The sequence below is a fragment of the Conger conger genome, chromosome 9, assembly GCF_963514075.1.
Source record: "Conger conger chromosome 9, fConCon1.1, whole genome shotgun sequence".
In the NCBI taxonomy this organism is placed as follows: domain Eukaryota; kingdom Metazoa; phylum Chordata; class Actinopteri; order Anguilliformes; family Congridae; genus Conger; species Conger conger.
The window spans coordinates 44,466,379-44,478,388 of NC_083768.1; the positions used below are offsets into that span (position 1 = coordinate 44,466,379).

At 44.0% G+C, this 12,010-nt stretch overlaps 1 protein-coding gene across 1 annotated transcript in view; it reads right to left on the reverse strand.

Annotated features, from left to right (window-relative positions):
- Nucleotides 1–12,010, reverse strand: part of LOC133137501 (C-type lectin domain family 4 member E-like) — a 104,469-nt gene that overhangs the window by 51,664 nt on the left and 40,795 nt on the right. The gene's annotated exons all lie outside the window — the stretch shown is intronic.

Here is a 12,010-nt window from a genome sequence, read left to right on the forward strand (position 1 = left end):
CCATAGGGTCAAAAATTACCCACCCACAACCTCTCAGTCATCTACAAATCGGTACAATAATGGTTTTCCTACTTCGAGGTCCAGAGAGACTGTATTTCTTTAGTCTACACCCCTCATATTTATTACAATTTGTTTTGGTGTAATAGATGCGTAGTGCTTAACTTTGATTATGTCTATTGCTATCATAACTTTAGGATTAAAAAGGACACATAAGAGCATTTTTGCACCAGAATACTGATGTCCTGCTTACACGGACACAGTCGGTGAGTCCCGGCAATAGATGCATTTTTAGGAGGGATAATTAGATAGCTGCCCTGCGATGGACTGGCGACTTGTCCAGGGTGTATTCCTGCCTTTCGCCCAATGTATGCTGGGATAGGCTCCAGCCCCCCTGCAACCCTGATCAGGCTAAGCGGGTTCAGAAAATGGATGGATGGATGGATGGATGGATAATTAGATAGTGTTTCCTCTGCCACATGTGTTCAGAATGCACTGAACACTAGAGGGCGCCAAACACTCACAGTCAAACAGCATTGCCCTCATCTCTCAATGACTTTCAAAAACCCAAACTCCTCCAGATCGGTGGCTCCATCATTTATTTATATTTTGAGCCTGCCTGACCAGGGGCAAGTGAAAATCTTATTCCAGGCCGTGTTTAAAGCCCTCAAATAACTGCTTAAGCAGCTTTTGCCTGGAAGAAAAAGTTTTTTTTTTACAAAACTGCCCATTTGTATCATGGTTATATTTGAAATCAGGCCTGGATTCAGTGCAGCCACTCTCTCACACACATACACACACACACATGCACTCACACATCCCCATACACACACTCCATCACTCAGCCACTCTCTCTCTCACACACACATTCGCACGCACACACACGCACACACACGCACAGACACACTCACGTGCACACACGCACTCACACACACACACTCACACACACGCATTCACACACACACACGCATTCACACACACACGCACACACGCACACACACACTCACACACACACACTCACTCACACAAACACTCACACACATGCATACACACACACAAATTCACACACACACGCACGCACACACACACTTGCACGCACACACACACACACATTCACACACACGCACACGCACACTCACACACACGCACACACACACACACATTCACACACACATTCACACACACATTCACACACACACACACACACACACACACACACGCACACGCACACGCGCACACACACACACACACACACACACATCCCCACACACAGTGAAGGTGGGCAGAACGTGGTGCAGACAGATGTGTGGATGATGCATTTGCTTGAGCGGTGCGGCAGTGGGCTTGACCCCCGGAGCTCTGTCCACGCGTTAGGGGGAAGGCCTGTCAGAGGTCTCGGGCCTGGGGCCCGGGTTCCAGGCCGGCCTCATTAGGCAGGTGCTGCTCCCAGAGATCAAACACACCGGACCAAAAGGAATTTACACCACAGGAAACCCTATCTACTCAGAACAGTCGTAGGTAGTAGGGGTGTGGACGAAACTCAGTTGTACACATTTACCAGAAATTGCTAACCGATAAAGTGGAAAGCTCAGTTTACAGTTTTTTACAATCGTTTTCACACTTGTCTCAATACCATGTCCACTTTTTCAAAACACTTAACACATTCACCATATCATTAGACTATGTGAACTAAACTGTGGATATTTTTGCATTGCTTTGATACTAAAGGCACTCAATCACCACTTCTTCCAAAATTCATGAATACCTCTCTCAGTCAGTGTTCACTACCAGCGAAAGTTTGTACAAATGCAGCAAATTTTGCAGACATTTAGATACTCTGTTCAAAACAGTTAACTTTCAGTTCAAAACCCAATAAAATTCTGATCATTGTGGAAGGAAATATGCTGCATTTTGGCAGATAAATGAAACTATATGCTTGACAGATCATTCTGATTTGAGCAGAAAGTTTATTCAGTTTATTCTTTTTTTTTTGTTTGCAGCCTTGTTACCATCTATACATCATACTTGCATTGAAATGTGTATGTATATAGGGTAAATATAGATGTAGTTGTCACTGAAGAGATTTTTCCACTATTACTGCTGTTGAAACACCTGGCTGTCATTTCAGTGAACAACCTACCCAGGTGTTGTTTGTGCCCCGTTACCACATATACAAAAGGGGCCACCTTTGGATTGGCATTTGCATTCTTTAGCCTTGGTGGGGAAAATGGATGCAGCCAGAGGTAGAGGAAGAAGACGTCATGGAAGAGCAAGGACAGTTGTGTCTGATGAAATCAGAGCCACAGTCATTGATCATGTGGTAAATCATGGTCTGTCCCTGAGGGAAGCAGGTTGAGGGTTCAACCAAACTTGCCTAGATCCACAGTGGCTTCAATAGTGAGGATTTTCAGGCAAACCAACAGGTACTATACAGTATTTACAGCATTCTGACTGAAGGAGTTCAATTGATGTGTATATTACAGCAGTACTGTGATTTGAGAAGTCTCCAGAAAAAGCAGATGTATCAGTGCACATTTGTCTTTGACTCACTACAAGACCCAGCGGTAACCTCACACAGTAACACAGGGGGAAGGGGAAGAATGTTTACGCCTCAACAGGCGGATACAATAGTTGGGATGGTCATTGTCAACAACAGCATCAGGCTAAGAGAAATACGCAACAACATAATCGCAGACAAGAACACATCAGATCAGGATGAAACAGTTGTACACTGTCCCCTTTGACAGGAACTCTGAGGGTGTCAAGGAACACCAATATGAAGTTTATGAAGGTATATGTGAAGGTTTAGGACCACCACCCACATGAACAGATGTCACTTCTAGATGCAATGGCTGCTGGGTGTATGGACATAACAGTGGAACACATCCAGGGCTGGATAAGGCACGCAAAAAGATGTTTTCCTTGGTGTATAGCAAGAGATAACATTCGGAGTGATGTTGATGAAAATCTATGGCCAAATGCAGAGGACAGGATGGATGGGCCAGGCCAACAGTAGACTTCTGATACTGATAGGCAGACAATATATGTGCAAATTACTGGATATAGTGAAAATATTGCTTTTTGGTATGTATTTGTTATTGATTGCAAAGTATTTTGAGTAATTGATTGTATTGTATTTTTCTTTTCTGAATTACAGTATATTGCACTGTGAGAACAAACGTCAAAATACTGTAAACCCTCTGAAGAATACTGTTGCTTTTGTGATTTGTTTCTTTATCATATATTGTTTACACAGTAAAAATTGTTATTCTGGGTTTCCAATATAGTAAAACATTCATTAACTTACAGTTTACTGTAAATTCACCACACTCAGTCATGACATCTATTGTGAGAGGCAAACCAACAGATCAAAAGTTTCTTTAGCTGCTTGGCTTGAAATATTTGTGGATGCAAAAATAGAGGAAAGGGAAACACATAATATATGTTTTTAGCAATGCTCCAAGCTGTTTGTGTTTTGTAGTTCATTGAACATTGAGTGACAAAGTAGTCTTATGGGAGAAAGCATATGCTATAGTTATGGCAGCATGAGTCACTTTTGGGTGAAATATTAAGTGTTTTGGTGGTTGAAGTGCATTTTGCACCAAAGGTTAACTGATGTGCTCAGGTGTGTGTTTCAAAAGCACACTGTGTGAAGAGTTTTGAAAAAGTGGACATGGTATTGAGACAAGTGTGAAAACGATAGTAAAAAACTGTAATTACAGCACTTGCAGAACAACGAATGTGCAAACAATGTCGTGTCTAGGAAACGACAGAGTCCAAATATTCAATTTGTCGAAAAACATCTTCGCGAGGGAAAAGACGACACCACGGCAGAAAGATCTTCAGGAAAATCAGACTTTATTAGCACACGTGCATAAAGCCGGATCAGCTCTCCAGAGCTGAACCCCGACTGTCATTTTTACACCCATTTTATACACAGTTACTCCACCTACAACTCCTCCTCAAACCTCATTCTGGCAAATCACCCACACTGTTCTTATCGTAACTCCTCCCAACGCTCCTCCCACAACGTCATTGTGGCAAATTGCCAACTCTGTACAAAGTTCAGGGCATTCTGCCAACTACGTGTCCTCACTTCACCCCGCACCTGCTCTTGGCAAACTACCAGAAGTTCTGGATGCCCTCCCTCTAACACGTCATCCATACACGTCACTCTGTATCTTTCGCTTTTATAAGATGAACTAAGCAGCAGTAATCATTGAAAATATACAGACAAACTAAACATTTCATTAATATTCACTTCTAATATACTTTTCTAATATACAGACATACTAAACATTTGATTAATTATTCTCTTCTAAGGGAGTAAATGTACGTAGCATTCTTTGCTCTCATTTCAACAGTTTTCACTGTGGTTTCTTGCGTTTTCATAAGCTCAGCTATAATAAATGTTCTAGGTCAAATAGATACACTTCTGGCATAAAACATCGAGAGTCCCGGAGAAATCAGCTGTAGAGTCATATCTTGCTCTCCCGTGTCCTTGACAGTTTGGTCGACACAGTTCAAGACGGGCCCCCCCCCCCCGCCAGCTGGCTGCTGTGTAATTCTAGCACAATTTAGCAGTTAATCAGTTTGAAACTATACAGGGTACATATCATACTTTAATACAGATATATTGATAAACTTTTAGCACACATCGGTGAGAGTTTTGGAGGAACCAGCCTGCTCACCAAGGTGGAGTCTGATTTTGACTTGTGATTGGTTATCATGCTTTTAGGAGGGAGATCTTTCGTTCTGTGAATTTTCCCCTACAACTACATGTAAAAATATAACTCTACGAAAGTTAGCTTCTGTTTGGAGTTGTCATACCAGCATCCCAAGCGTTCTTATTTGGGAAAACAGATACATAAAAAAAAATTTTTTTAAACCATTTGGTGTAGATGTTCTAAGCACGTCGTTTCAGTTAGCGCTTGTGCGTGCGACAACACCCAAGTACCACCCGCCAAGGTACTTAAGGACAACGTGACCCTCACCCGCCTCTGAACTCGGAGGAGCTTTTTATGATATAAAGTGTTCCACAAATTGCCATGTTTGAATTGCGCCAGAGCCAGGGGGAAACATTCATGTGTTTGCGTGTATCTATATTTATAATAATTAATCTAAATTTGTGAGGATTACACAGCCACGCACTCAAGCCAAACAAGTCAGCACATAGTGCCACTATGTTTGTGCCAGAAATCTTTCAGCCGATCTAATCAGACTCATTCCTGCGGATTCTTCTGGTCACCACGGTAACCGTTGTCAACAGTCATGACTCCGCTGGGTTGTAAATATGCAAACTGTCCCTTCAGCACATCGCATTTAAGGTGCTCGTTTGCGCTCGTCGGCGTAATCAAACATGGCTCTGTTCAGATTATGTAAGGACAGAATACTTTGAACAAAAATATCACCACCACCCAAATAACCCCAAACACAAAAGAGCACATGCTAAACACAAACACTGTTATTGAACATAGCAATTCTGTCTGTGTTTTAAGTACTTCATCAAAATATTATGTGGTAATAAAGTGCAAAGTAAAGATACCAATGAGCAATTCACAACAAGGGAACAGCCACAGGAATTGTGTGTGGATATTGACAGAAGTTGATGTGAAAGCATTGGGATAGCTGTGTCAAATTGGCTGTTTTTTCCCCCTCCATATTCATCAAAATTTCAACTATCACTATGTCTGCAATTCACAATGGCATTTATTTAATGTGTTTTATGAACCAGACATTGAATTATATTACAGTTTTGATAAATGTATTGACTTAGAAGGCTTGTTGTATACAACTCACATTTGATGACTAATGACTACATTGTAACTTTGACTCATGGACATCACCACATTCCTGATGACTTCCATTGAAATCTCAATCTCTAAAATCTCTGCCAAGCTTTAACTGCTCCTATTTGGTACTAGTGAATACCTTTTACAAGCAAAAAAATGAATTGAATTATAGATTGCCGGGGTTAATGTAAATGAATGACAGCCCCCAGCAGACCTAGTTGTTTCTCAAACGCCCATGGCATGGCCGCTGTCTGCAACAGACCAAAGAGACCCACGTCATAAAAAATACCCTCACACTAAAAATACATGACAAGATGATAATTTATTACAGTATTACATTATTGGCATTTGGCAGAGGCTCTTATCTGCTCGTACAGTTGATTAGACTAAGCAGGAGACAGTCCTACCCTGGAGCAATGCAGGGTTAAGGGCCTTGCTCAAGGGCCCAATGGCTGTGCAGATCTTATCGCGGCGACACCGGGGATCGAACCACCGACCTTGTGTGGCCTGTGTGTCCCAGTCCTTTACCTTAACCACTACACTACAGCAAACCAATTGCCGCATGTAAAACTGTGATAAATGTATGTAAAACAGGTTTAATATAAGAAAATATATATCTGCATTTGACATCCTATTTACTCAGGAGCTGTGGGAAGCCACACTGTAGCGTGAGGGGACCAACTCCAGTTCTGATGACACGAGCATACCTAACTTGACATGCATGTCTGGAGAACATGCTGCTTATGAGGCAACAGTGCTAACCACAACGCCACCGAGCGTTATATAGATTTTGTACATCTATAAAAGTCTCCATATATAAGTAGCAGTTGTACAGCAGCAGAAAGTTCCAGCCGTGCTAACTGTACGCCTCTCACCCCGTTCACCCCATCATCCCCCCTCGCCAACAATGATCCCTGTAGCTCATACAGCTAATTTAATCGAGCGCCAGTAGGCAAATGACAGTCAACCAAAACCACCAGAACTAAACGAATACAATTTACACGTTTGAAGAACATGCAAGCAAAACTGCATACCCATTGCACGCACTCAATATGCAAACGCATCCGTTTGTTAAAAAAGAACCCATCTGTATACATAACGCACATTCGTTTGCTTTTTATCACCTGTTTGTAGCCCAGTGTCGAAGTTGCGATGGAGTCGGTCTAGAGTGTTTTCTCTTGCAGTCTCGGCAGTGCGCAGCAGTTCCTGATGAGCTCCGGTGGACCGGCGGCACAACTCGCGTTCGTTGTTCCAATCTACACGGCAGCACTCCGGCGGAACTGCACCAGGCGGATTTAAGGGACAGACTCTCTGCGTAATCCCCTTGCGAAAATCGCGGCTCCGGGACACCGCCTCCCCCAACAAGAGCCAATACCTCCGGTGCGCTGGGGCTAAATCCAAAGATGCTGGGCCATTTGCAGAATAAATAATTTCAAAAGATTACTTGTGAAACCGTCCAGTCTCCACTCCTCAGCGTTGAAGTGGCATACAATCAGTTACGCCACAAAAGTGGAACTTCTCAAAATGGGTTACATTCGTAATAAAATTAGATTCTAGGGGGGGCGCCTCGTAGCTTGTTGCCATTGAAAACAAGGTGAGAAAAGTGCGGTTGTTTTGCTTTCCCTTGAATCTGAGCTGATGCGCTAGTGCCGTCCGTCTGTTGCGTTGAGCTGATGATAGCCGAGCGCCGGGAGCCGCACGGCCACTGCTCCTCACTCCTCTGACTCCTCCGTCCTCTGAATCCACAGCGCCGCGCTAACAATCAAACTGTGTCCTAGTGCCAAACGCAGGCTCCTCCTAGCCGGCAGCGAGAGAGCGACAGAGCGATCCTCTCTCTCTCTACCCCCCCTCTCTTTCACACACACGCACACACAACACACACACACACACAGTCACTCTCCCTCTCTATGTGCTCACACATGCGTCGAAATTGCACAATTCAGAAGGAAACTGTTTTGCTGCAATCTGTTGATGAGAAGACTCTCTCTCTCTCTCTCTCTCTCTCTCTCTCTCTCTCTCTCTCTCTCTCTCTCTCTCTCTCTCTCTCTCTCTCTCTCTCTCTCTCAATCTGTGACCCTGACTTGGATGTATGTCGGTATGCATTTAGCGTGTCTGTGCTTATTTATTTTAGTGACAAGCTGCATGTCAACCGGAAGGTTTCGTGAAGTGAAAGTACTGAGACGGGCAGGTAGTGGGCAGACAGAAAACCGTGTTATTAATATAGCGCCTATCACAAGGTCCAACGCGGCTCCAGAAATGACAGTGACTGCAGTGTCTTCCTCCGAGGCACAGGGGCTCTGACTGCCTCTGCCGAAAATGGCTTCCCCTGAGGGGGGGAAGGACACTGCGGGCTCCCTGTCGGGGGCAGGACCAGACCCCCCGGCTGTCCCAGAACGCCAGCCCCAGCTACATCACCGCCCTGTTGCAGAAATGTGACCCTGACTTTAAAAAATGTTCTTATTCAGGCCACATGTGGTGAGCTGTGATGATGGTAGCAGAAAAGACCCATCCTCCAATCACAGAGCAGGGCCAGAGCACGCTCCGTTTGCTCAGACGTCAGCCAGGCCATTGGGCACAGCCTCCCACCAGCGTTAGGGTGGGGAGGGCAGCCTGTAGCCTAGTGGCTCAGGTACATGACTGGGACCTGGAAGGTTGGTGACTCAAGCCCCGGTGTAGCCACTATAAGAGCCATGCAACCTTTAGGCCAGCCTTAAACCCACATTGGATTCTCCCAGCTTAGTCTCATCAACTGAAAGCTACTTTGGATAAAAGTGTCTAAATAACTGAGCTAAATAACTGCAATGTAATGCAATGGAGGGAGAACTGGCGGGGTTTCTGAGCTAGCTTACGCCGCACCAAGCGTTGGAACACAAAGCGGGTCTGTACTGCTGGGAGTTCTACGGGCCTACTGTGCATAAGGGACACCTAAAAGAGCCCCAAGGCCTTGTTATGTCACTGCTGATAAGTTGGCAATGATGAATGGCCACTGAGATAATGAATCTTCTATTGGGACTTGTATAAGAGGACCCAAGACTGCTGGCGAGGTGGTTAGGTGGACTGAGGATGACCTTGTCCATATCGTCTCTTGTTTGTGTTCTTTTTTTAAAATAGTGTTCTGGGAAAACACTGTTTACCAAATTTATGCACCCATTCCTATAAAATCCAGCTATGCCAGCTTGACCAGCTTGATTGAGGTGGTCAAGTTGGTCATAAGCTGGTCTAGCTGGGTACTATGAGCTGGTCAACCAGCTAGTGCTGGTAACTTGTATAAGCTGGTAGCTGGTGAACTATCTACCAGCTGTTTCAAACCTAGCTTGAGTTGTATTTTTCAGCAGGGCATTGTAGTCCTGGATGACTGGGGCAAGCTGGTGACTCTCTCTCTAGCTGGGCTTGGTTGGTGCGGTCTGAGAGGGAATGGGGATGTTTCCAACCGTCACCACTGCACAGCTTAGACACAGACAAGAGACAAGATCATTTCACTGGATCCGCACAAGAAGAACAAACCTTACAGCCATTCCAGACAGGAACTGTCAACAGCAGGCAGAAGCTCACCCTGAGTTCTGTCAAATTTGGTATGTGATGGGGCTTGACTTTGTGTGGAGACACTGAGGAGACGTGTTACTTCCTGTGGCTGTGGCACTGAGGCCTGACTGTTGATATCCTTTTACTGGAAGGCTATGTCTGACTGCCCAGGCTGCTGATCTGCAAACATTTTCATCAGCATGTTTAAATGTGGGCTTCTGCACACCACTGCACAGGACAGTAGCTGTGCTAAATCTGTATATGGTGCATTGCTTTCACCCAGAGTTTGGATATCTCTGAAAAAACTTTCACAAATATACCCTGAAAATACAGTAATGTTTGGGTACAAATGAGTATGTTTTCCCAGCAAATTATATATTGCTGGCTAGGGGTACAATTTTATACCTGTAGGGTACCACCCCAAGCATTTGTACATTTAGTGTACCATACCACTCATACTGCAATACCATACCATACCGTGCCATTCTGACTGCGCTAACCACACCTGTTCTGACACAAAGCCCTGTAGTTACTGGTGCCACAATCTGTGAGCACAGAGCTTCCTGACTGACAGATGCAGGCCCAGTGATATCTGTGTGCACTCATGGTTACTTTAACCGCCTAAAGTAATCCATTTTTGTCCCCTATAGGAGACACAAATCTCTGGTCTTAATCCCAATAACCATATATTCCACTATGCTGAAACCTGCACTACAAGGGGCATTAAATAAAAATAAAAGAAATAGTATTTGTGAAAATCGTTGGACTGCAACATGTGTTGGTCAACATGGGGTCTGCTCCCCGAATCAGGGATACCGAGCTACAATAACTGCACAAAGTCAAACCTGGAACAGCTCTGTTTGTTTTAACTATAGCTTTATTTAGATGCATTGTAGCAATTTTAATGGGAATGAAACCATAAAAAGCATTGAAAATTCAGTGTACAAAAATAAAATGAGTTCATTTAACATAGGGAGAACATGAAAGAACATGAAATATACACAAATTACATAAGTTCCCGTATTAGCTTCACCCATGTACAAACACACACGCATACGTGCTGTGTATAAACAATCCCTTGTGTCTATTTATCTATTGGACTGAGAAACTACATAGCAACAGCAGGGCTCTTTGTTCCCACCAGGATTCATAATCTGTTATTTTATCAGTTTGGCCAAGAACAGACTTATCATCTTTATGAAGATGTTTTTTATGAACATCCATGTAATTAATATTATCATGGGGTAAACAACATAGCCTAATTCTGTAAAAAAAAAGAAAAAAAAGTGTGTTTTGGTAATGACAGCGTGTGCTGGAAATGACCGGATGTGCTCACGACTTAAAATAAATAAATAATAAAAACTCAAAATTGAGAAGAAAAAACTATTTAAAAAGAATCCAGGCACTCCTGCACAGTGGGTTGTAACAGTAAAAAGCCCCCCCCCCCCCGTAACACTGTTCACTGTTCTTCCTATGTTACAGTGCTGAAAGACTTACAGACGGAGAGATAAAGATGCACACTCTGGCAGATGGACAGAGATCCTCGGACACTGGGCAGAAGCAGGTTAACAGGCTGTAATCGCCTGGGTCACAGAGAGCTGACCCCAGGGGGGCAGGCGGGGGTAGCTACGGCTGACGTAGAGGAACTCCATTGGGTGTGATAGTCCCCTTGTACTCCAAGCCCAACGGCAGCACAGCATCACTCTTCATTGACATCATGCGTACAATTGTGTGCCAGAAAATAGCAGTCCAACATCAGTAACCTGATGAACCACTGTTATTAGTAGTAGTGATATTTCTGCATGGCAAATACTTTACTTGTAGATGTAGTCGTGTAATAGAAAAACAACAGACCCGACTGTCATGACATGCACGCTGCTTGTTCTGAGTAATTGACTCATTCATTGCAAGGGGCGTGTTCAAAATAATAGCAGTGTGGAGTTTAATTAGAGAATTCATTCATTCATTCATTCATTCAACAGGTGTCATTAATTGTCCTTTATTAAGGAAGAAGGGAAGCAAATGTTTCACACATTGTTATAAAATATATTTCCTTCTGAATTGCGAAGTAAAATTGGCCGTTCCAAACATTGTTCGGAGGAACAACGTCATTTGATTAAAAAGTTGATAAAGAAGTGCAGCAAATTATAGGATACTCAGCTAAAATTATCTGGTGTTTTCATACTGGTGTTGGGGGCGGCACGGATGGTGCAGTGGGTAGCACTGCCGCCTCACAGCAAGGAGGTCCTGGGTTCGAATCCTGGCAGTCCAAAGACATGCAGGTTAGGCTGATCGGAGAGTCTAAATTGCCTGTAGGTATGAGTGTATGAGTGTATGAGTGTATGAGTGTATGAGTGTATGAGTGTGTGAGTGTGTGAGTGTGTGAGTGAATGGTGTGTGTGCCCTGCGATGGACTGGCGACCCGTCCAGGGTGTATTCCTGCCTTTCGCCCAATGTATGCTGGGATAGGCTCCAGCCCGCCTGCGACCCTGTTCAGGATAAGCGGGTTCAGATAATGGATGGATGGATACTGGTGTTGGCGTTGTATACCAGGGATCATGGATCAGTTTGAATACATCAAAATACTTGAAGAGATTATGTTGCCGTATGCTGAAGAGGAAATGCCCCTGAAATGGGTGTTTCAACAAGACAACGACCGCAAACACATGAGTAAGCGAGCAACATCTTGGTCCCAGACA